Source organism: Balearica regulorum, chromosome 6 (assembly GCF_011004875.1).
Source record: "Balearica regulorum gibbericeps isolate bBalReg1 chromosome 6, bBalReg1.pri, whole genome shotgun sequence".
Classification (NCBI taxonomy): Eukaryota; Metazoa; Chordata; class Aves; order Gruiformes; family Gruidae; genus Balearica; species Balearica regulorum.
The window spans coordinates 42,645,487-42,668,374 of NC_046189.1; positions in this window are offsets into that span (position 1 = coordinate 42,645,487).

Consider the following 22,888-nt stretch of genomic DNA (forward strand, 5'->3'; position numbering starts at 1 on the left):
ATATACGTATTTTCTAATGAACTACATTGAAGGACATTATGGTCTACATCTTACCAGATCTGGCACCTTATCAATGCTATTCACATTTAATTAGTAGACATTTCTTCTCTGTGAGCATATTTACTTGAATTCCTTGTTCCTACGGCAACCCAGCCAGCACCACCGCTACCGGAACAGTCTAGACTAACCTAAAAAAAGGAATGGAGATTAACGAGCAAGCTCAATATTAAGATTATACCGCAAAGACTGAGCTTGGCAAGAGCAGCGTTACAAAGGCTCAGACAAGACTCTTATTTCAAGGAGCCTATTTATAGCATTGCAGATTTGTATTTATTCCAGGGTACCTATGGTATACAGGCTGGGAGAGACGACTCCTTTAGCACTAAGTTCTCAGTAATTGGCTATCAACTCAGGTAGGGGGATTTTTTTTTTTAATAATTACAGTCCATTTTCATTTTAAAATACCCACCGAGGGAATAGCTAAACAATATCCAAACCATTTCTATTTACAGATGCTTTCCTCACTGATGCGAGTTTTAAAGCACGCAAAATATCTAAATTACCTAATGGCATTGCAGCTGCTCTGAACAGAAAATATTGTTTAAAATAAGACACACACATTGCCACTTTTATTTACATTCTCATTTAAGATTTCCTTACCCAGTGCGAACGCTGAAGGCTGATTTGAGAAAAATATCCAACCATTTTTCTCCTTTTGGTTTATAAATGTCCCTTTTTTTACATTGATAAAGGAAAATGCAAAATAAATTAAATAAAGAGGAAAGAGCCATTTATAAGTTACAGAGAGAAGCATCTCATTTAAACATTTTTTAATGCTTAGGGGATTCTGATCCTTTTTAAGGACAAAGTACAGTCTAAACCCTCTCACACCTTCTATTTTCAACCCGGTTTGCACATTTTAGCTCTGGAGCAGACAGCCCTGTGAAAAGATATGTACAAAATGTTAAATAAAATTGTTAGCGCAGCACCAAAAACTCGGAAGCGTTCATTATTACAGCTCTCCAAACTGCATTATGGACTTTGGAGGTTAAAACAGATCTACATACATTTTTACGGGGGAATGCTTAAGGCTCTCTTGGGGGAGGATCTCCCCGGCCAGCACAAGGACGAAGCCTCTCCAGATCCGCCGCTGCAGCAGCTCTGGGCTGCGAGCAACAAGTTTAGCGCAAGGTGTCTGCTTTGCTGTCAGTCCCAGTCGGAAAACCTTTGGGTGCCAATCGTCTGGTTTGGAGACATCCGAGCCAGACTTTTCCTGGGCTTGAGTTTCGGTCCCCCCTCCCCTGCACGAGCGGTCCCCTCGCGGTGCCGGAGCATCCTGCCGAAGCCGTGCCCTTTGCGGCGACGCCGGGCAGGCGCCCGTGGAGCTCTGAGGCCACCAGCACGGCCCCGGTGAACCACCCCGGCCGTAAGCCGTCGTGGGGAGCTGATCGCCTGCATTCGTCCTCTTCACGCCAGGAGTCGAGAGCCCCAAAATTATTACTTTTACAAAAATAACTCTCAGGTGCAACCACCCAATGTAAACACCTTCAGAAGTCTCTTCACTGCCTTTGGCTTGCAGCGTGAGGGGAGAGAGGAGATGGTATTTTTTATGCATTATTGCCCATTTCCCGAGCTTTAGTTTCCCCGCAAATATTAGCCATCACATGAATTAATTAATCTCAGCAACCAAACAGCGGGGCGCCTTCTGCCGCAGTCCGTGCCCTGAACCCCGCAATCCGGGATGTGCTCCTGGGCTTGTACCGAGTGCCTTTTAATACCAAAGAACACAACAACTTAAATGCCATTCCCTGGTTTTATGAAAAAGCAATATAGGAGAGTAAATAGGGCAAATACCAACAAGGAAGGACACGCGAGTCGAATCGAACAATAAATTCAAATAATATCACTAAATCGAAGAGCGGAGGCAGTGTCTGAAAGCTCCTTTCTCTCCGTGACTTTTCTGGAGAGCCGAGCAGTCGAGCACATGGAAGAATAACCTATTCTCCTTTCCCATTAACAACAACAATCAAGGCTGGATTAAACCTCTTCAAATAATTCTCCAAGTAGAGATAAAGCATAAAAGAGAGAGAGAGAGGAAAAAAAAATCCAACATATTCTTTCGCCACTGGTAATAAGCTTACGCCTGGAATAGACTTGTTAAATAATTAGAGTTAAATTACCTCCTCTCCTACCACCGCCTTTCTCAGCTTTTCCTTTCTAAGTTGCAGTTTAATGCAGAGGAATCGGTACAGAAACAGACGGGAGAGGACGGGGTGAAATACCAGGTTTCTGCCCCGTTTTTACGCACGCGCGTATCCGGTCATTACACGTTGTCACTGAGGGTCCCCGGGGAGCCGGAGCAGCCCGACCCCGGCTCCAGCGCCCGTTTCTCCCGACGGCAGGAGGCAGAGGCCGCACTTCCTCCGTGCCCTGGCACCATGCACACGCACACGCGTGTAATGCACACGCATGCACGTGTACACGGGTGCAGGCATGCATGCACACCCCAGGACCCGCAGCCTGCCAGAGCCCCAGCCCAGGTCCCCGCTCTTAAACAGAAGGCACAAAAAAAGGAATTGAGATTTGCAGATCTGATAATGAGCCAGTTAATGACATAAATGATACCTCAAGAACCTCACTAAACCATCCAGGTCCTACAATTTAATCTGTAATAAATACTCCTGCATCATTGCGAGATGGCTGCTCATAATGGCAAATGAAATATGCTGGTATGATAGGTACAATAAATCTGGATTTTCCTATGGTTCCCTCAGGCTAGAACAATATGTAACCAGAGTGCACACTGTCAGGATGAGCAGATCTCAAAGCCATCATAAAATCTAAATGGGGACTAATTAGGAGGCCCTTCCCTTCTAGAGTTACTATTTCTATTGACATTTTCCATGCATGAGCCCCTCCATAACATCATAAGTCACCAAGATAAGAACTCCCTAGATTATAGGGAAAAAGCTTTAATGGAGAAGTTGAACTCAAAGGCGATGCATAAATTTTCCTTCTGATACCCCGGGAAGTCTGTGTTCAGTACTTTCTTTACAAACTTTCCTCTCCAGCGCCGGGTACTGCTCCGTCCAGCCCCGTCCCTGCTCCCACCCTGGCCCGGGGACGGGTGCCCCGGGGTGCAGCGGGGGGGACGTGCCGCCTGCGGGGTCCCCAAACGCCCCGAGCCTGGCTGCCGGGGCGGGGGGGGCATCCCCCTCTCCACACCCCCGATGCCTGTTGCAGGCAGTGAGCTGGGGGGGTCACCGGGCACAGGCAGGTAAGCCCCAAGGCACCTACGGGATCCATAGGTGGCCTCCATAGCCCCAGGGGAAGAGGGCAGCTTGGCGTGGGATGGAACGCCTGTGCTGCCGGGGGCTTTCGGGGCGAAACACCACGGGGGCAAACGGCAATATCAGAGCTGGGATGGTCCGTGGGCCTGCGATGGGCTGCGGGGGCCATGCCCAGGGCAGCAGGAGGGGGGAGCAGACCATGCTCCGTGTCTTCTCCCGGCTGCAGGGCATGCCCTGGGGAAACCCAGCACCCCAGCGTGAGGACGGGCACAAGAGCGTCACTGCCGCTCCCGTGGGCATCCTCCTCACCCCGCTCCGGTCACCACACAGAGGTTTGGGGTTTCTGCAGAGCCCTCTGGGCATCGCCCCGTTGGCAGGGAGCTGCGGGCTGGCGCCGGGAGCGTCTCCAGAGGTTCCTTCCTCTGCCCGAGCACGCAGGGGTACGGATGGGAGTGACGGGCGCTCTGTGCTGGGGCTCAGCAGCTCCAGTCCCCCTGCGTCCCCGTTACCACGCTACCTACACGGGGACTTACAAACACCTGGGCTCCTCCTCGACTGAGCACAGAAAGCAAGATTTATTGGCTGTTTACAGCAGACTTTACATTCAATTTTCCCTTGTCACATTCGCACAAAGTAATTGCCCTTGTGCGTACGTGCACGCTCCCGTCTGCCGAAGGCGCGGAGCCTTCCCTGCCCCTCCTGGTGCATCGCCTCAGGCCCAGCCTCCGGCCGCAGGATTTGGGAATCGTCCCGACCGCACTGGCGCAGGTCGGCCCCGAGCCCGTACCTATAACGTGGGGGGGGGTCCCATACGGCGCTGCGCCGTGGTGCTCGGCCAGCAAAAAGGGTGGGGGGAGCGGCCCCAGGCGCCGGGGGCTGGACAGCCCAGAAGGATGAAAAGGCAGCAGCGGCGCAGCCGGGTGCTCTGACCGGGACGGCCTTCTGCTCCGGGCGTCCTGCCTCCGCCTCGAGCGTGCGCTCACTTCAGATGCCCTCACGATTGCTTCGCTGGAACGCCCACGGCTTGGCGATAGCGGCAGATTCTGGTCTATGGGGCTGGGCTGGGGGGTCCCGCGGTGCCCGTTCCCCCGCATCGGCGGTGCCGGCAGCCCTGAGCCCAGAAAAGCCCAGTGCAGAGGGAATAACTGGCAGGCGTGGCTCTGTCCCTGCGCACAGTCACCCACGCAGGGGTTGAACATGTTTTCCTCTCCCTGAGAACCCCCTCTTCTCACCCGACAGACGAACAGCCAAGGTGGCCTCAGCCCCCACCACGTCCATGTGAGCACACCCACCCCCCCGGCACAGGCACCCCCAGCCTCGGCCGTGGTGACGCCAACACGGTCCCCTCGTTTTGCCCTCTCTTTACAAAGTAAAACAGCACAGCATGGTCTCCTGGCTGGTTTGCCATCCTGTTTTAAAGGTGGTGGGTGCCGTGCTATGCTGTGCTGTACCGTGCCGTGCCATGCCGTACTGTACCATGCTGTGCCGTGCCGTGCCGTGCCATGCCGTGTAGTACCACGCCAACAGCAGCGCAATGGCTCGCAGTTGCCCCAGGCGTGCAGCCGGCACCCGCACCTGCTAACTGCAAAACCCCAACATCACCGGTGTCCGTGACACCCCAACAGCTTCCTCGGTGTTCTAGCATGAAATAAGCTATTTTATACAAACACACACATTTACATATATAAAATTAAAGTGGCCCTGTTGAGCCCAGCTCAGGTTGTCTCATTGTTTGGTATCAGCCTCTAGGAATCAGCCATACGTGATGTTAAAATTTCGTAAGATTTTTCAAAGGGTCAGTTCTAGAGATCGCTTGGGCTTTGTAGGTTTTTGACTCTATCAGTCAGATAGAGTCAAAATCCCTTTACTGAAATTTTTAAAAATGGATTTTGTTGCTGCTGTTACTTTTTTTAATGGGAAGCCCAACTCACATCCGATGATGTGCCCGTAGCCGCTGGGCTGCATACAATTACCAGCATAAGGCTTCGGTGCCATTAATGAGCATACAGCTGGGATGGATTCCTTAAAAACCCTCAAAATGGGGGTGCGGGTGGCTCTGACCACCTTCTGAGGGTGGGGGTGTCCCCTTCTGCCCTGCCACCGGCTGTGCATTTATAAGACGTCGTATTTTTGGTACTAGAGAACCAGAGTTGTGATTTTCCCCTCAAGGTGGTCCGTTTCTGTAAATGGGGGAAAAAAGATAGGGGAATGTGATGTGTGCCAAGCATGTCAGCAATGGCTCATTCTTTTGTAGTCTTAAAATATACATAAAAAATAATTTTTATGAGCTTTTACAAATATTTTTCCCCTTGCATACATAAAACAATAAGAAAATACACCGAGAAAAAATTGTAGCGAGGTAACTTGCATTGTATAGAATACATAATGGCTCCTACCTTTGATGACATTTATCTTTACTCATGAGGGAAGACCTAATAACATGAATTATCAGGTCCCTCCTCACTCATGAAGAATAATGTCATAAAGGACCCACGCCATCAGCCATCGGAGGTGTTCGGTATTAATCCTCCCATTGTTAGAGCCGGCGGATCACTTGCCTTTTCATTGTTTTCCTGATATAAGGCAAGCCTGCATGGGGCGGCGGTGAAAATGCAATTCTGCAGGAGCTTCGACCTGATCGAAATGCTGGAGTTTTCACACGTGATTATCTTTGATCTTCAAATGCACATTATATTTTTGAAAATTACTGACATAGGTAAACAAGCATTTTCTCAAAAACAGCATTCCTGAAGGATGAGTCTAAATACCCTTTCCTCAACTTTGTGTTTACACAGAGTTATACAGGGGAAATGAGCCTTCAGAGAATTATTAGAGGGCAAACGAGAAGCAGCCAAGTTTATGAAAAAATAGCACAAAAATGACTGAGAGGATAGAGATCTATATCCTAAGTCAACTCCAGTTCCATTTCATTTTTTCTGAAGGGAAAGCACTGGCAGGTGTGATTTACTCTGTATTTTCCAGCAGGATTTCGCTGAGGAGGGGAGCGGCTGCCCCGTTCCCCAGAAGTGACGCGGGAGGTGCCCCTGCCGTCCCGTCCTGCCTGCCCGGCCGGAGCGGAGCGGCTCTCCGGCGGGAGTCGAGGGCATCGCTGGCTGCGGTGCACGAGGGCTGCCGGTGCAGCCAGAGCCCGCCGCCCTCCACGCCTTCCCCACCGCTCGCCCCTGCCTCCTGCGCTGCACCTCCCTGCCGCTTAGCCGACCGGTTTCAGCCCCGGGGCAGGATGCAGGTCCACGTACAACGTTTGCTATAAACTTTGCACGCTGCTTGCACGCAGCCCCTGTGCGCCGCAGCCAGCGGTGGTTCGCCCGAGCCCGCCCAGGGTCCGTAGGGAGCCCATCGCCCTCCTCCTGGCTCTGTCACCCAGCTCACGTGGAGCACCGTGGCATCCAGACAAGCCAGCATCCCGTTCCAGGCACGGCAATAAATGCTGTATTCTATCTCACAATTCTCATCTGAGGATTTTGAAGAGACTCTCCAAGAGCTGCATTTGTAATTGCAGACGAGATTTCCGCGGCAGAGCTATTCTTCCAAAGTTATGCTCAGATACTTTGTAATGACAGTGTATAAATATCAAACACCCACTAGCTTTCCACTGAAAGGATGGGAATTCAGAGAAATGGAAAATAAATATATTTAGGATTTAATGCAACACAAATTCTTGGTCAAATAGCTGTTGGGTTTAAATGGATCTGGAAACCGTTCACTTGAAGATACATGGACGAGAAGCAACACTTTGTTCTCACACATTCGACAGAATCCCTGGTACCGTAGCAGGGCTGCTTGGGCTTTGTATTTTAAATATTACCGTCATCGGCTCACGCTATGCAAATGAGGATGGGTGGGTTTGTTCAGTGGAGGAAAGTAATTCAAAACCCAGCAAAATAAATAGGAAAATTCATGAGCAATCTCTCCCTCCATAAATTTTCTTCTGTTTTTTCTGTAGGTGCTGCTGAGGTAAACGAAGGGACCGTGGCCACCCGCCCCCCCAGGAGCCGCGGCGCGGGACGGCCCATGGGTGCGATGCCCAGGGACCCGTGCCCGGCACCGGGAGTTTCAGCCTGCCCTGAGCTTTGCACCCGGAGAGCACCGCCCGCAAGGTGATAAAAAACCAACCCAAGCCACCGGTGATTTCAGCAACGCTAAACCGCTGGTGAAGCTTCTTCTCGCTCCTGTTGAACGTACGTGATGTTTGCGGAGAAGCCCAGCGATTTCCGAGGGCGCCTGCCGACGTCCCGGAGCCAGCTGCAGGAGCGTCCTCCCAGCTTGCCCTGCGCTTCAGCAGGCTCCTTCTCCTCCCGACGGAATCCAGCCGGACACTGCTAAGGAAGAATGATTTATCAACAGATATAAATCAAAATGACTGTTTAGCAGCACTGATTAGCTCGAAATGAGTACTTGTGGAAACGCAACCGCATCTAAACATGACACATCTGTCTCTGCTATCGCGGCACGGCGTATCTCATTTAGCCGCTGTACCCATTTGTATGTGCCCTTTAGTCCCGCCGAAGATTCAGAAATTGGGAAGAAAAGAATTTTATCTCATATTAAGGATAATCCTATTTCATATGCCAGAAATCTATAATCCAGCCGGTGCAATTCAGGATCACACCACTCGTTCCTGCGGACACAGGCAATACATCATCACGGTGCCCCAGGCACGGCGAAGCCGGTGCGTGCCGCGGTGGGTGCAGGGGCATCGCCGGCCTTTGCGGGTTTACCGCAAGAGCCACGGCATCCTTCTCCGTCCTTCCTGGAAAGTAAATTACTACGTGAACTAGGTGCACAGTGGCAGTGGAAAAGAGGAAAGCAGGACTCCTGAAGGCACGGGGCAGAAACAGGCCATCCCTTTCAAACCGTCGCTGCTTTGGAGTGAACACACGGAGCTGGCACCCAGCTCCCAGTTGGGGTGTCTGGGCCCTGGTCGCTATCACCTCGTCACCGGGTGCGCTGTGGAGCAGCAGCCGCTCGATCCCGGTGCACTGGGATCCGCGCGTGCTTCGGGCAGGGCGTTCGGCACGAGCCCAGCCTCGTCGAGCAGCGGCTGCCCCTCGGGGCGAGAGGCCGCCAGGAGCCCCCGTAATGCGCCGCACAATTGCAAACAAGTGGGGAAATCGGTGTTGCTTAGCAATTTGCTGCAGCGCGCTCGAGGACTGTGGAACGGGCAAAAGCTTTGTCAGAAGCTACAACATTATTATTATTACTATTTAAAGAGCATCCCAGATGTGCATGGCACTTTACGGACAAAAATAATTGACGGTCCTTGCCCCCTGAAGCTGAAATAGCACAAACCCAGCCCCAGACAACAATGAGCACGGCTGCGGAAAGCCGGAGCGCGGCAGCAGCGACGGCACTCACGAAAGAGCACGGGCTGCACCCATTATCACATCTGCTCTTGCACTTGACCTGCGCCGATTGCGGTCACGGCAAGTTTTTTTTCTCTGATTTTCGCCGAACGCCCGATGGCAAGGACAGGATACAGGTTTAAATTATTTCAGTCAATCTCTAGAGCTGAAGACGGCATCCGGGCAGGAGTCGTCACCGTGCTGGATGCATCAGCGGCATCCCTGGGCAAGGACGGGCCCTGCGGGGCTGCGGCAGCGCTGGCGGGGCAGGCAGGGTGCAGGCAGGGCAGGCAGGGGGCAGGCAGAGCAGGCAGGGTGTGGGCAGCCCCCACTTCCCGCTCAGCCTGGGCGCAGAGGCGAGGATGCGGGCGCACCCCGCTGCCCGTACGGCCGGCAGTCCCTGCCCCGGAGGTTCCCCCAAGGCCTCTGCTACCAGAGTGGCTGGCGAGTTGTGCAGCTTTCTGCGGGCATCACGACGTAGTCCCAAGGACTAATTAACTGCTCCTGCGTTTTGGGACCGCTCTCGTGCGAGGGCATCCCCCCGCAGCCCCGGCCGGGGCTTTGCTGACAGATGGATTTTTTGCATTCTGAGGTGGCCTAGAATTATTTTAACAGTGGTTTAGTATTTACGGTACAAAAATGGTCTTGAATATTAATGACACGCTGCATTTTTAAATACAGCCCATTAGAGGCAAACCAGGCACCGCTACTTAAAAACCTAAAAATCTGAAAACCTAAAAACTTAAACACCCCGTCTCAGTTAAGGTGGGATCCAGAACTGCTCGGATCAGCGGGAAGTTACTCGCTCGGCTTTTGCCAAGCGTCGCTGAGCCCTCCCAGCCCGCCCTGAGGACCGTGACGAGGGGCATTAACGACCCCAACCACCGCAAACCCCATCACCTGCCCGGTGGGGGACAGAGGGAGCAAAACGAGCCCCCCCCAGCTGCAACGACACAAAGGCAACATCCGAAAATATTCCGAGTTTGTATACCGGCTTTACAACTCTTTGAGGCTACACAGTTTGCATCGGGTACTTCTCTACGAAAGGAATAAACAGACCTGCTATTGCATCAGAGAAGTCTTGGTCGTAAAGCACTGGGCTCTGCATACTTCCAGGATTGGGACCCAAAAATATAAGGCTAGCCTGACCCAGAGCCCATGTAAGGCAGGAGGAAGCTTCCTACAGCTTTTAATGAGTTCTGGATTGGGTCCCAGGTCATTCTGGTGCTGTTTTGCGAAATTACTTAGATTTATGTCCCGCTATTTAATATCAGCCTAGAGAAAAAAAAAAAAAAGACAACCTGCTTCTGCTCAGCTCTGTGTTTGACTGCCGCTCTTCCCATACAAAAATTTTAATTTTTTTATCATCTTGTTCATTTTTTTCCCCTTTGCACTGATACTTTTTCTAATTTGGTGATCTCAGCAAGATGTTTGGGATGCACTTGACAGAGCATAATATATCATCTGTCGAGAGATCACGGTTTTTAAAAAGTTGGAAAATTACTGGTATAACTGCAGAGTAACCACTTGTCCAGGGACGGGGAACTCCCCCGTGCTGCGGGGTGGTCGGGGAGCCTTTCCCCCCCGGCGGCACCAGTCCGGCCAGCGCTGGGCGCTGGTGGGAGCCTGACGAGGAGGTGATACACCGGGGCTGCCCCACTGCTCGGAGACGCTTTATAACCGATTGTTTTAATACCAAAGTGACACCAAAGGGGGGTCAAGTAAATAAATATGCATGCCTCACCAGTTCAAAATAATAAAATTCCAATGTGTGCAAGCCTGCTTGTTGAACATATGTTTGCGGCACGGCTAAGCCATCTGGCTCAATGTCAAGCATTTACACCAACTGCAGTCTTACACTACCTGACAGCAGAAAAGCTTTATTCCCTTGGTGTTTGGGCACAAATGGAGAAATATTATTGAAATGATTATCTGCATCAAGACTCAGATTTGGTTTGACATTTAGCTGGCTCTGTTTAATCCAAAGGGTTGTCTGAATGAATAAAGAGAAGGGTTCCTCCAGAAGATGCTGCAAGCAGCCAGGGAAAGCCAAATGATTAATGAGACTGAAAGGCTGGGTGGACCCTGCCCACCTCCACCCAGACCTCGGTGCCAAGAACTGCATATGAAATTAGTCTGAGGCTTTTGTAGCTTGTCAGGAGGATGCTCGCGGCCGAAGGGGCTCTATTTTTGGACCTTAAGAAAACAAAAGAAATAACTGCGTTGCCTCCAGCCGAGAAGGAAAGCTCTGCGTCCTAATTAAAAGCAATCTCCCAGAAGTCACAGGTCATCGTCGCACCTCGGTTAGAGCGAGATGCCTTTTGGACCTGTATCCCTCCGCCCCCAGAGGAGAGGGGAGATGCCCGGTGCGGCAGGGCGGGGGAGCCCCCCCTTCCCCTGCGCCCCCTCCCAGGGCAGAGCTCCCTCCGCACCCTGGGATGGGGGGGCAGCGAGCCCGCAGGGAGGGCAATTGCATCCCAAAGAAGGTGGCCCGCTTCCTCTTTTCAGAAAAGTCTTCCGTACCACCGGAGTGAAGGAAAACCCAACCCCTGTGAAGTTTGGAGCGAGTTAATAAGAAAAGAGTGGGAGCAGGATTGGTTTGAACTCCCGGGGTTGCTGAAGGCTCAGTCTGACAAAGACAAATTTACCCGAGAAATCAGACATACTATATTTTAAACTAAAGCAGGATGGAACTGCAAGGCACAAGGCTCTGATCAGCGTTATGGTCCAGAAAATCGTTCTCGTTGGGAGTACTAAAGCGCAACCTCCTTCCCTCTCCCCACAGGAGACCAGGCTGCACTGGGTTCTCTTCTTCTTCGTATCATCTCCACTTCTGATTCTTGATTTGGATTTAAAATTAATTTGGTGATTTGAGTTTAATAAGAATGTTAGACATGATTTCCTTCTCACTCTTACTTTTAATTAACTTTTTAATTGAGATTTAAATGAATTCTAATGAACAGAATTGGTAGCCTAATTGATTTGTTGCTGCAGCATAGTGAGGGATCAGTATGCTGGCAGCATTTTGATAGATTACTCCGTGATGTCAAACAGTTTACAGGTTAATTTTTTGGCAGAGGTTACTTAATGTCAGCAGAAAACAATAATTTACTTTTGATTTATTAGTAAACAGTTCCTCCTAAGTGCACGGCCCACAATGTTTAAACAAACTCGTGTTTACACACAGCTGCTTTTGCCACCTATTAAGGCCTCCTGAGGCGCCGGTCCTGGGTCCGTGCAGGAGCGGAGAGCCTTTGCCCAGGTGTGTCCGCAGACAAACAGGCCGCGGCCGAGCAGCGGCGCGGTCCCGGGCCAGGGCTGAGGGATGGGCTCTGCGCCCGCCACTCCGCTCTTCCCACAAATTCACGTCCTAAACCCCTCTGCCCTGCGCACGGCTTGGCAAGCACTTTGTTTCTGAGCAGGCAACCCTTCCGTGGTTTTCCTAAATAAACGCCTGTGGAACCGCACGCTTCTACCGCCTCAAGAGCAACGAGCGGCTGAGGAGCCACGCTACGGCAGAGCCTAGCGCAGGCTGCAGTTTCTGGCCCCACAAATCCCCGTTTGCCCCCCTTACGATCCAGACAGCCCAACTGCACGGTTCTGAAAGAAAACGACCAGCGCGTGATTAATTGCGAGCTCACGGATTTTGCACCTCGGAGAGTAAATCAACTGCTAAGAAGTGCTAACTTGCTAAAACATAAACTAATTTTAGTCTCTAGATATTAAAATATAATCCATCTTCCTTCTCCATCAGGAAAGCTCATTAGAAGCTGTGGCTGGCACGAGGGGACGCAGCGGAGAAAGCCGGATCGGGCCCCCCGTGCGCCCCCCCAAGCCGGGGAGACCCTGCCCGTGTCCAAGCACCCACCGCCCGCAGCACGCCTGGGGCTGCCCCCGCTTCCCGGCAGAAGCTGCCTGCCTTGGGTTCCTAGGGCTTGGCTCTCCTCCGCCCTGGGTGTAAATCAGAACGATGCTGGACCTGCGTGGGTGTAAATGCAAAGCTTCAGAGACATTATTGCAGTCAGAGGGTAAAGCAGGATGGATGGAAAAGGAGAATGGGGACAGTGCAGGAAAATAGGATGAAAGAGAGAACTATTACTGGCAACGTACAAAATGCCTTGAAATATAGGGTGCTACCGAATTTAAAAGAATCAGGTTTAAAAGTTTCATTTTATGATAAGGATTTTATGTGAAAATAATATTCAAAGACTGGCACTTTTTTTTTTTTTTTCCCCCCCAAACTACCAAGCTGTTAGCTGGGAAGAGAGATCCAGGGACAGCATTAAAGCCCCCCGTCGCCCTGGAGGGAGGTGGGCGAAGCTGGCCTGGGCGGGCTGCGGCAGGACGGCGGCTCAGTGGCCACAGCGTGCCGATGCTGTGGTGGCCAGCCTGCGTGAAAACCCCTTCCCCGGTGTGCAACACACAGCAACCTCACTTCTGAGGGTGGAGGGGCTCTTTGCCAGTTAAATGGTATAATCTGTAGTGGAATTAATTAACAAATTAACAATTTTCCAAACATTTCTGGTGATCTAGAGCTGCAGGCTGACTCCGGTCCAGTGTGTCCTTTCAGCGGAGGATGGTTTAGTGACATTGATGTTCTACAGGATAAAAAATCTGTCAGTTCAATATATGAATATATACAGTTCAATGTATGAACAGAGTACAAAAACAGGCCCGTAGCAGTTGGCACCCCGGGTGCAGTGCTGCGCATCCGCGCGAGGGGGGGATCCCTGTGGCTCCTGACTCTGTCTCCATCCCTCTGCCATCCCCTGGAAACGGAGGGGCTCCAGCCCCGGGGCCGTGGTGGCCTCGCTGAGGACGGTGGGGAGGGCGAATTGACACCATGTGTGGCCCCACGCCCTGGAGGTGCAACTCAGGTCTCGTGTTATCAGAAACCAACAAAGTGGCGAGTGGAAATGAAAATTGTTGCTATCCCTTCTCATTCCTCTCCCAGGTACAGCGGCTTTTCAAACATGAAATAACAAAAGTCATAATTTGCTTCAACGCACTCTATTTAGCGTATTTCGTACATCACAAACTTGAGATTAAAGAGAGCGTCTTTCTCAAATGCAGCTTAATTTTGTTTTTCAACTTCTTAAGCTCCTGTTAACACCTTTTCTGCAATCAGTACAGTATCTTTTCCGTTAATTAGTTCTGGAAAAGAATTACTAGTGTAATTTGTGACGAGACCTCCCTCCCTTTCATTCAGCAGACAGAGCAGCATCTGATGTAGATAAAAAGGACCACTGGAGGCTCCTCTAGTGAAGAGAGATGGTTAGAGATGAACTCAGATAACGCCTTCAAACCTTTTATCGCCCCTTCAGCTCTGTAAGTGGGGAGAGCTCAGGTTTTAGCCGGCACGAAGCACACGTTTCCGTAACCTGTCTCCTCCTGAGTTCTGTAGGCTCCTAAACACCGTACACCCCTCGCGGGGGTGCACCTCCCACAGCGGCTGGTGCCCATTTTTCTTGTGCTGCTGAGTCCTCCATGACTGGTTAGTCTTGGGCCAACTGCTGCTTCTTCGTGTCAGCTTACACACCACGGAATATGCCGGGTTCCTGCCTGCTCATCTCCTGCCTCCAGCAGCTTCCCCCGAAGATTTGGCCAGCCGCTGCCCACCCGGCCCGAGGAGTCTCTGCCCAGAGATGAAGCAAGCGCCGTGTTAGCTCTGCACCAAATTTTCATGCGGTGCTTCTAATTCACTCAGAAAAATCACGCTGATTTCCCACGGCTCGTTAGCCATCCCAAACTCCTAACTCCAAATTCTGCATGGTTTCCGGCTGGAACCACAGGTTAGCACAGTTCTGCTCGAAAATTGTCCAGGGGCATCAGGCAACGCGAGCAACATTTGTTTGATGAACGATGCTGCAGTGAAGCCTTCTATGAAACTGAGCTGCATTTTGGGTTCTACACAGGCTGGTGTGGGGCTTAAATGTTTAAAATTAATTATGCATATCCTTGCTTTGCTGAAGAAGGCTGGATGTTAGCACAGCTACAGGTCCCACACCACAACGCCACTTCTAGCTTTGTCTCAAATAGCTGAGGAATTGGCCTTGAGTGAATGACATCCACCGATCTTATCAAATTCTCCATGTGTTTATGTATGTCGGTGTATTTTAACATACAGGAACTATCCACATTGAACTTTCACGGCATCTCTTTGACTCACTGTCAAGTTCAATAACATCAGAGATCAATTGGTAGTGCATAAATTTACCTTCAAAGAAGCCCAAAAGCTGACACGTTAAGATGATTGGTATCCTCCTCTGGAACAGTGTTTTATCTTCTAATAGAGAACAGGAGTGACAGTCGAAATTTCCTGCGCTCCCCATCCTGATGAAAGCCCAGAGACAAACCCGGTGGTCGGCGTAAGCTAATACCAGCCTGGTGCGGCCGCTGCCTGTAACGATGGGCTTGGGCAGAGTCACGTCTTGGCCAGCTCCCGGCAGCATCCAGAGGCTTGCCTCACCCTTAAGGACAATACATTTCTTTTAGGGAAGCTAATCCTGTTAGAGGTGTACATAGCAGTAACTATATTGTACATAGCAATAACTATATTGGCCTCCAATACTAATACTTTGATTAATTAAATCCAAACGGAAAACATTTATGCAAAAAAAAAAAAAAAAGTCATTGAAGCCCATTTTTCCCCGCAAACCCCATGTATAGCAGTGCCCAGTCTGTCCCTTTCTGCAGAGTTTGTAAGTGTGATCGCTGTCAACTTTCCTGCTTTGCATGGGAGGAGGTTTATTCATAATTTGCAATGGGAAAAGCCTGTGCTATTTGGCAAGATACATTATTTAGCTGGTTCTGACTTAGTTAAACTGTTACGCTAGATTAGCAAATAACCTGGGAGAAACTTTGCAACTGAAAAAAATAGCGTTGAGTGGAAACTGGCTATGAGCCGTTCTAATGCAAACCAAAGTTCTGTTAACCCATAATTGAAAGTAGCAGTCTAATGTTGTCTTACACTATCATCCAACTTTTCAGCACCCTCATCATTCCTTAAATGCTACTGACAGTGAAGAATGGACTATATTGATCAGAGCCTGGCTCAGTTTTCAGCCAGTTAAGGATTCAACCCCAATCCCTGGTACTTTCTTAACCTGCAAGGGTCAGGGCTCTATTGACGTTCACGGTGTAGGGTCGAAGCCAAGAAAGTGATGAGCAAAAGGGGAAAAATCCCCTGAATTCCTGCTGCATTGAGGCAATTGCATTTGCTAGAGTGCAGCAGCGCAGGGCTGCCCTGTCCTGTGCTCTGCAGCCCGGGACGCCCGGCGCGGGTACGTCCTGCCCGAGGCTCTGCCTTGGCGCGGTGCTCCGGCAGGACGGGGGCCATGGGGGCTCAAGCGCTGCGTGCCGACCCCGCTGCGCCCCCTCCTCCGTCCTCTTGCTCCCCGGCGCCTGGCGTTCGTATCAGCCCCGCTGGCCTCACGCTGTGGATGACTGTGCGTCTCACCGCATCCTACATCGCACAGCAACTCCACCGCTGTACACCCAGTACTTTTTTTGAATGGACGCGACCTGACATGTTTTTGTTTTCTATTCCTCTTTTTTTTTTTTTTCAAGCTCCTTTAGGGCAGAATTATTTTGTAGAACTCATTGGGGCTTTTTGTATATTTGATCTTCTTTAATTTTAAAATAGGCAGCAGGACCGAATTTCTGGGTGCTGCTGCAGCTCGCTGCTTCATTAATGAAAATGTCTCTTCTACGACTAGATCCTTGCCGTCACCACCTGAAGCTTGTGTAACGACGGCCCTTGCAGTTTAACTACCAGGTTTCAAATGGCCCGGCAGCCATGGTCTTCCACGGTCCAATTCCAGCAATAAAGGCATTAGCAGAATACTTTAAAATCAGGAGAGCCCGTGATACAGCCTTTTGGTTCTCAGGCAAAGGCCCAGCCTGGCTGGCAAACGGCTACAGAAAAGCATTCGCAGCAGGCGAGCGACTCACCCAGCTTTCCTCCCAGCTCCCAAAACCCAAGCCAGCAGCCCACCTCCCCGTAACGGCAGTGGAGGGTTTCCTCATCCTCTGCCCTGACACCCCAGTGCTTCTGCACCCCGCGCTGCCGCCGAGCGATGGGCTGCCGGACGCCCAGCCACCAGCCGAGCGCTCCCTACGTGACCTGCCGCATTAACCCACCCAACTCAGCGTGGCATTTGATCATTAGAGAGGTGTTATTTAATTTATTTTTTACATACTGCAGTTAATTACACCGTCCCTGATTGTGCTGATGATTTTTGCTCCTCCTCAGCCCAGTAATCAACAATTACTCGCAGGTCTTGTGGCAACACCAACACGCAGGACACGACGACTTGATTTGTTCTCGGTGTGAACCAATTCAGCCAGCTTCTTTGGGGTTTTTCTCCCGGATGCCCTTCCTCAACAAGGGGGTGTGGTGTTTCTGTCTGCCCCGTGCCCCTGGAGATTCCCCATGTTGGATACCAGAGGGCTGAGAGGCAGCCGAGTCCCTGCCAGGCTGCTGGTGGCCGCCAGCGCTGCACGGAGGTGATGCTGCTCCCGCACCGTCAGCATCCTCCAAGGCTGGACCCGCTGGTACGTGCCCGGGGGCTGCCGGGTGCTCAAAAGGTGGCAAGGTCAGCCGCGTGGCACCCTGGCCGAAAGCTCAGCCCCAGGGCGGGCTCTTATTCAGGCTGGAGATTGGAAGTCTGCACGTTCAGCGTTGTGCACCGCTCTGCATCTCACCGCAAGCACAGCCTCAGCATCCTGTTCTGGAAGTTCAGAAGACTTTTTTCTTATGTGACTTTGCCAAGGCATGAGAGCTAGAAACTGTGAAAAATGCCAAGAAAAGTGAGGCTGGAAAATGAGCAGATTCAAAAAGACTCTATCTAGGTGCCTATTTTTTCCTTCAGCAACACAGAAACAAGTAAATGCCTCCAAATGACACCAGTTCGCCGTCGTGATACGAGTTTACTTACCAGGAGGGTTTCCTCGTGTACTCGTTGCTGCTTTTTTTCCTTTCTTTTAAACGATGCTCTGAGTAACTACTTCTATGATATCATCTGCCAAGGTCTTTCGAATTTCTGCTTTGCATTAAAGACAAAGAATTCTTCACAATTAATGTGCTTTGAGGGTTTCCTGTCACAGGAACATAATTAACTCTTTGCTGGCCTAACTAATTTCTGCATTTTAAAAAGTAGCCTGATAATGACAAAAGTGGAGCACTCAATCCACAGGATAGCCATTAACTGCACTCAGTTATTGTGCAGTCTCAATTCAGACCACAATTACTGTCAGAGAATTGCACTGGAAGCTACTTCTTGTACGCAAACAAGAATACTATTCATTAAAGGCCACTTTCAATAAAATACAATCTATATTTTTAATGAATATTTGTGGAAGAAAATACAATCTTGGATTCAGAAACCTGCAATACAGTTATTATTCTTTTAATAACAGACTTTCTCAGGTACAGCTACTGACAGATGTTGGAGAGGCAGCAGAAATGAGATGGCTGGTGTAAGAGCTTTGACTCCAGAAATGAAAAGCAGAGCTCCGGGTAAACTAAGTCCATGTTAAATAAGGCTTCCCTGGAACCACCTACAGCAGACCCAGCTCCCCCCCGCCCCAGGGCTTTTACTGGTGTCCCTCGGCGAGCAGCCCCCCTTAAACCCTTCTCGCAGTTCAAGACAGGCACACGGGAACCCCGAGAGGCCCGGGTGCCCCCCGTCGTCCCCCCCCCAGCTCTGTGTCTGGGACCCCAGCGCTGGCAAAGGGCCCTTTCCTCTCCTCTCTCGGAGAAGTAAAAACTTGGCTTGTCCGTCTACGGAAATCTGTATTTTTCCTACGAACCATGAACGTTGCCCGAAGGCCGAAGGGCCGGAGCTTTAGCAGCGCAGCGCAGCGACTCTTGGCGCAGATGGGTGCCTGCGGCCCCCGCTCAGCACGGCACCGGCTCCCGTTCCCGGCCCTGCCCGTGCTAACGTGCCCTGCTCAGGCCCCGGCCCCTCCCGCCGGCCAGCGGAGGGCAAGGGGCCGCTCCCAGGCCGGGGGCTCCGGCAGCCCGCCCCGCTCCGCGCCCGGGGAGGCCCCGCAGAGCGGCCCGGGTGAGGCTCGGGAGCCGGCCCGGGGACCAACGGCGCTCCCCGGCAGCGCCAGCGAGGCTTCCGCGCCCGGCGGGACCCGCTCCGGGGGACCCGGGAGAAGCGGGACGGGGGCGGCCGCCGCCCGCTCGGCTCCGCGGGGGCTGCGGGGGGCGCGGGGGAGCCGGCGCGGCCGCTCGCCGCTTCTGCACGGCAACATTGCCCTCTTTCGGCTGAGCGCCGCGGGCCGCGGGCAGGGGGAGCGGGGAGCGGGCAGGGGGAGCGGGTAGGGGGCAGGGGGAGCAGGGAGCGGGCAGGGGGGAGCGGGCAGGGGGAGCGGGCAGGGGGCAGGGGGAGCTGGCAGGGGGAGCGGGGAGCGGGCAGGGGGAGCGGGCAGGGGGCAGGGGGAGCAGGGAGCGGGCAGGGGGAGCGGGCAGGGGGCAGGGGGAGCAGGGAGCGGGCAGGGGGGAGCGGGCAGGGGGAGCGGGGAGCGGGCAGGGGGAGCGGGGAGCGGCAGTAGCAGCGGGCAGCAGCCGCTCCCGGCAGCCCCTCTCCTGCCTGCCCTGCCGGTGCGCGGGGCCCTCCCGGTTCCGAGCACGCCGGGGTGGCCGGGAGAGCCGCAGCCAGCACCCAAGGCCGACCCGACGTGCCGCAGCCCTTGCCTGGGCTTTGCCGCAGGTTCCCGTGTTTTCCCGGCCCGGGTGACCGCCTCTCGCCTGCCCCTGGCACGGGGTGACGCCGTGAAGGGAAGGGGCCTTCGGGCCGTGGCCCCGGGGGATTGGGGTCGCGGCTCTGCCCAGGGACACGGCCCAGCCGGGGGCACCGGCAGCCGCCCTCCGCAGCCTCCCTGCCCCAGCACCCTCTGTCCCCATCCCCATCCCCACAGCAAACCCCGCAGACCGGGGAGGTGCTCACATCTAGGCTCCATTTCTGTTTGCAGCCCTACAGAAACGCACGTGGTCACAGGTTTCTTTACAGACTGAATTTGGGAAGAGGTCCAGGGAAATCAGCTAATTCGTCATGACATTCACTGTGAGGTCAAACTCAGCTCTTCTGCTCCTGAGGTTTTCGTGCACAAGAAAGTTCAGAAGAACTCCCATTTTTAAGGAAAACATTGAGTTTCAAGGGAAGCAGAGATCCCTCAGAAGTCAAAGCATTTTGCACAAGTATTCACTGACAGCGTGTTCTGTCTACGCTTTTCTCTTGTGTTTTATAGGTAGGTGAGCACAGCCAGAGATCAACAGTCCCACAGCATTATTAATTATGGTTTTCTTCTTAACTGTGTAGAAACAGATAAGCAATGTAAAATTACTACATAATAAAATATTTACTGACTTTAATATCTGAGGTTAAATACATTGCAATAGAATATGATACCCACTCTTCTTTAACTCAGTCTGGTATTTTTAAACATCAGAAGTATTTTGTGCTATGTCTCCTGTGTTCTTTCATTGCCCAACTGCTACTCTGAATTCAGTGACAATTACCATCGGCTCTTTCAGGTTTGTCAAAATACCATCTCTTCTCCCATATCAGCAATTCCGGACTGCCACAGACCTCTCTCCAGCTGGGGCTGAAGTGAGATCCAGGCTCCAGCCTTCAAAAGGAGCGGTGAAGAGTCCCCAGCATTGCTTTGCAACTCTATTGATACAGAAGAGGCTTTTTTCTTCTCTTTGTCACGTCAGACTTTTAGCCAGAAGACTTTAAAAAAAAAAAAAGGTAAAGCAAGCAAAGTAAAATATCCAGTACGTGTATGTGAGGAATGGAGCACATCAGTACAAAACTCAGCACAGCACCTATACACTAATTTTTTAAGGCCCTTTGTTTGTGCGGGGTGCGGTGCCAAGCAAAACGGGGACCTGAGGCAGGGCCCTGGGCACACAGCATTAGGTGTTATTTTTAAAAGATACGAATACACATATTCAATGGGATATATTTTAGAGAATGATGCTGCTTGCGTGTAAGTGTATTCAGGTGTTAGCAGGACAAATGGTTGCTTCTCTTCTCATCCTGGGGTCCTCTCTCTGACACGTGCAGCTTTCCCAGCCACGTGCAAGCCTCTGCCGGGCACCGCCAGCTCCAGTTTGATGTACAGAAACCCACATCGGACGTTTCGGTGGGCTTCCAAGGCAATTGCACCATGCCTTATACTGCCACAAACTCAGCTGTTACGTGACCTTCCTGATAACTTTCTTCTCTTGAACATCATTTTGCTGGATTCTCCTTTGATCCGGAGGAATTTGAATACTGTTACCTGGTCTGGGGCACATTCCTCGTGACAGCCATACGCAAACCGGTGGGAAGCTACAGGAGCATCGGTTCCACCCGCCTCCGCGCTGCGGTGCCGATGCGCTCGCCGGCAGAGCGGAGCGCTGGCAGGACTCTGTCCATGGGAGCACGCTGCACCTGGAGCTGCTGCTTCCTCCGCAGACGTCGTGTGTACACCTCCGAGGGGCAGGGAGAGCCGCAACGTTGGTTTGTGTAAAACTGCCACAGAGTTACACTCTGGATATTGTGGATTTTTATCCTCTTGGATAAGATTATAAATCGGTTCAGGATTTGTTTCACCAAGCCTCTCCTCCAAGGGATAACCAGCATTGAACGTGGCACCAGGGGCTGCAGGTGGGCTGTGGGTGTCCCCGCTGCGGGGTCCGGCCGACACGAGAGCGCCCGAAGCTTTGCCAGGCAGGAACAGCAGGGGAAGATAGATACCTGTTCTGGCATCCCTCCGGGACCGGGCAAGGCCTGCCTTTCCCTTTGCCCGAGCTCGGCTTGATGTGAGCCAGGGGAAGGCAGCCGGGAGTCCAGCGTCCTTGTCCACACTGAAAAGCAATTAAAGCAGACTATGTAAAAAACCTCCTGGAGGATGACGTGGGATTGCGTGGTGGTGTTTCTACTGCACAAGTAAGAGTTGACCAAATTACAAAAGAAGCCGGTAACAATTCCTGTGTGGCAGCTTACAGACCTGAATATGCAGAATGGCCGAAGAGGGAAATTTCTGAGGCTGCAGAGAAATTACACCCCAGGGAGGTAAATAGTAACGTGGAGGGAGGAGGGCCTGAAGGATGGAGTAGCCTCCTCTACTAAAGTAGTCATTCCCAAAATAACTTTTGTTTCTCCAATACCAAAACTGTATTTAGTTAAGATTTTACAAATGAAAATCTTAATAATCAGGAAAAAGGGAAATAAAAATATCGTTGACAGTGTTAAATACTAACATGGCTATTTAACTTAATGGCACCGCACATGCCGATAAATCCTAAGGGATCCCTCCCCCTTTCTCCCTAGTGGGATAAACACGGTTTGTCACATTGAGAGAATATTCTATAGTGCAGGAATAATCAGAACATATTGTTGGATCCAATTTTCTATCATTTACTTTTTGATGTCAAACAAAAGTAAAGCTCAGTACACGATTTAGTCATGGGTGGAAGGAGAATTAGCCATATAATGCGAACTACTTTTGGAGGTAAAAGTTGAGGGAAATGCAGCTTGCATTAATTCACATTGTTCGCTGCCCTTACTGATGCGATGAAAGGATTTTGATTTTCATTATTATGTACTTTGCATGTTGCTTGTATTAAATCAATGGGCTACTTACCTCCTTGTTTTTCCTGCAGCTGATCTAAAAGGCTTTTTGAAAGAAAACTGAACTGGCGCAGACAAAGACTGATTCTTCATCCATCTGACATGTCACGCCAACAAATGGGGTTTTGTGCACTCTGTCAGTGTCTTAATCAGAGCGTCACGCCAGCCCGCAGCACCTTCCCGGCTCCGAGACCTCTTCCAGCACTTAATCCTTCAACTTGTGTACCTTGTACAGACATTCAGATGAGGGCCGATAATACCAGAGATTTACATGTTTCTGTCATCGCCTGGATTTGTCACACATCACAACCCGGCGTCCTCCCGCCCCAGCCTGGGGGCCGGTGGTTGGGGAAGCGGGGGGAGCAGCTTCGGTTTGCTCTTGCCGGGGCGTTCTGCTCGGACGAAACATCTCGCCTGGTGGGTTTCCCGTGCCGGCGGCGTGGGCTGTCACACGGGATGGATGGGGCTCAGCCGGTTACGGGGGAAGGAGGGACCCGCGGCTCCCGCACTGGGAAGGAAAACAAGCTGCGGGCAATCCTCCGTGCCCTCGGCCCCTGCCCGGGACCCGGGACCCAGGAGCTGGGAGCTGGGGGGGGTGTTTGTG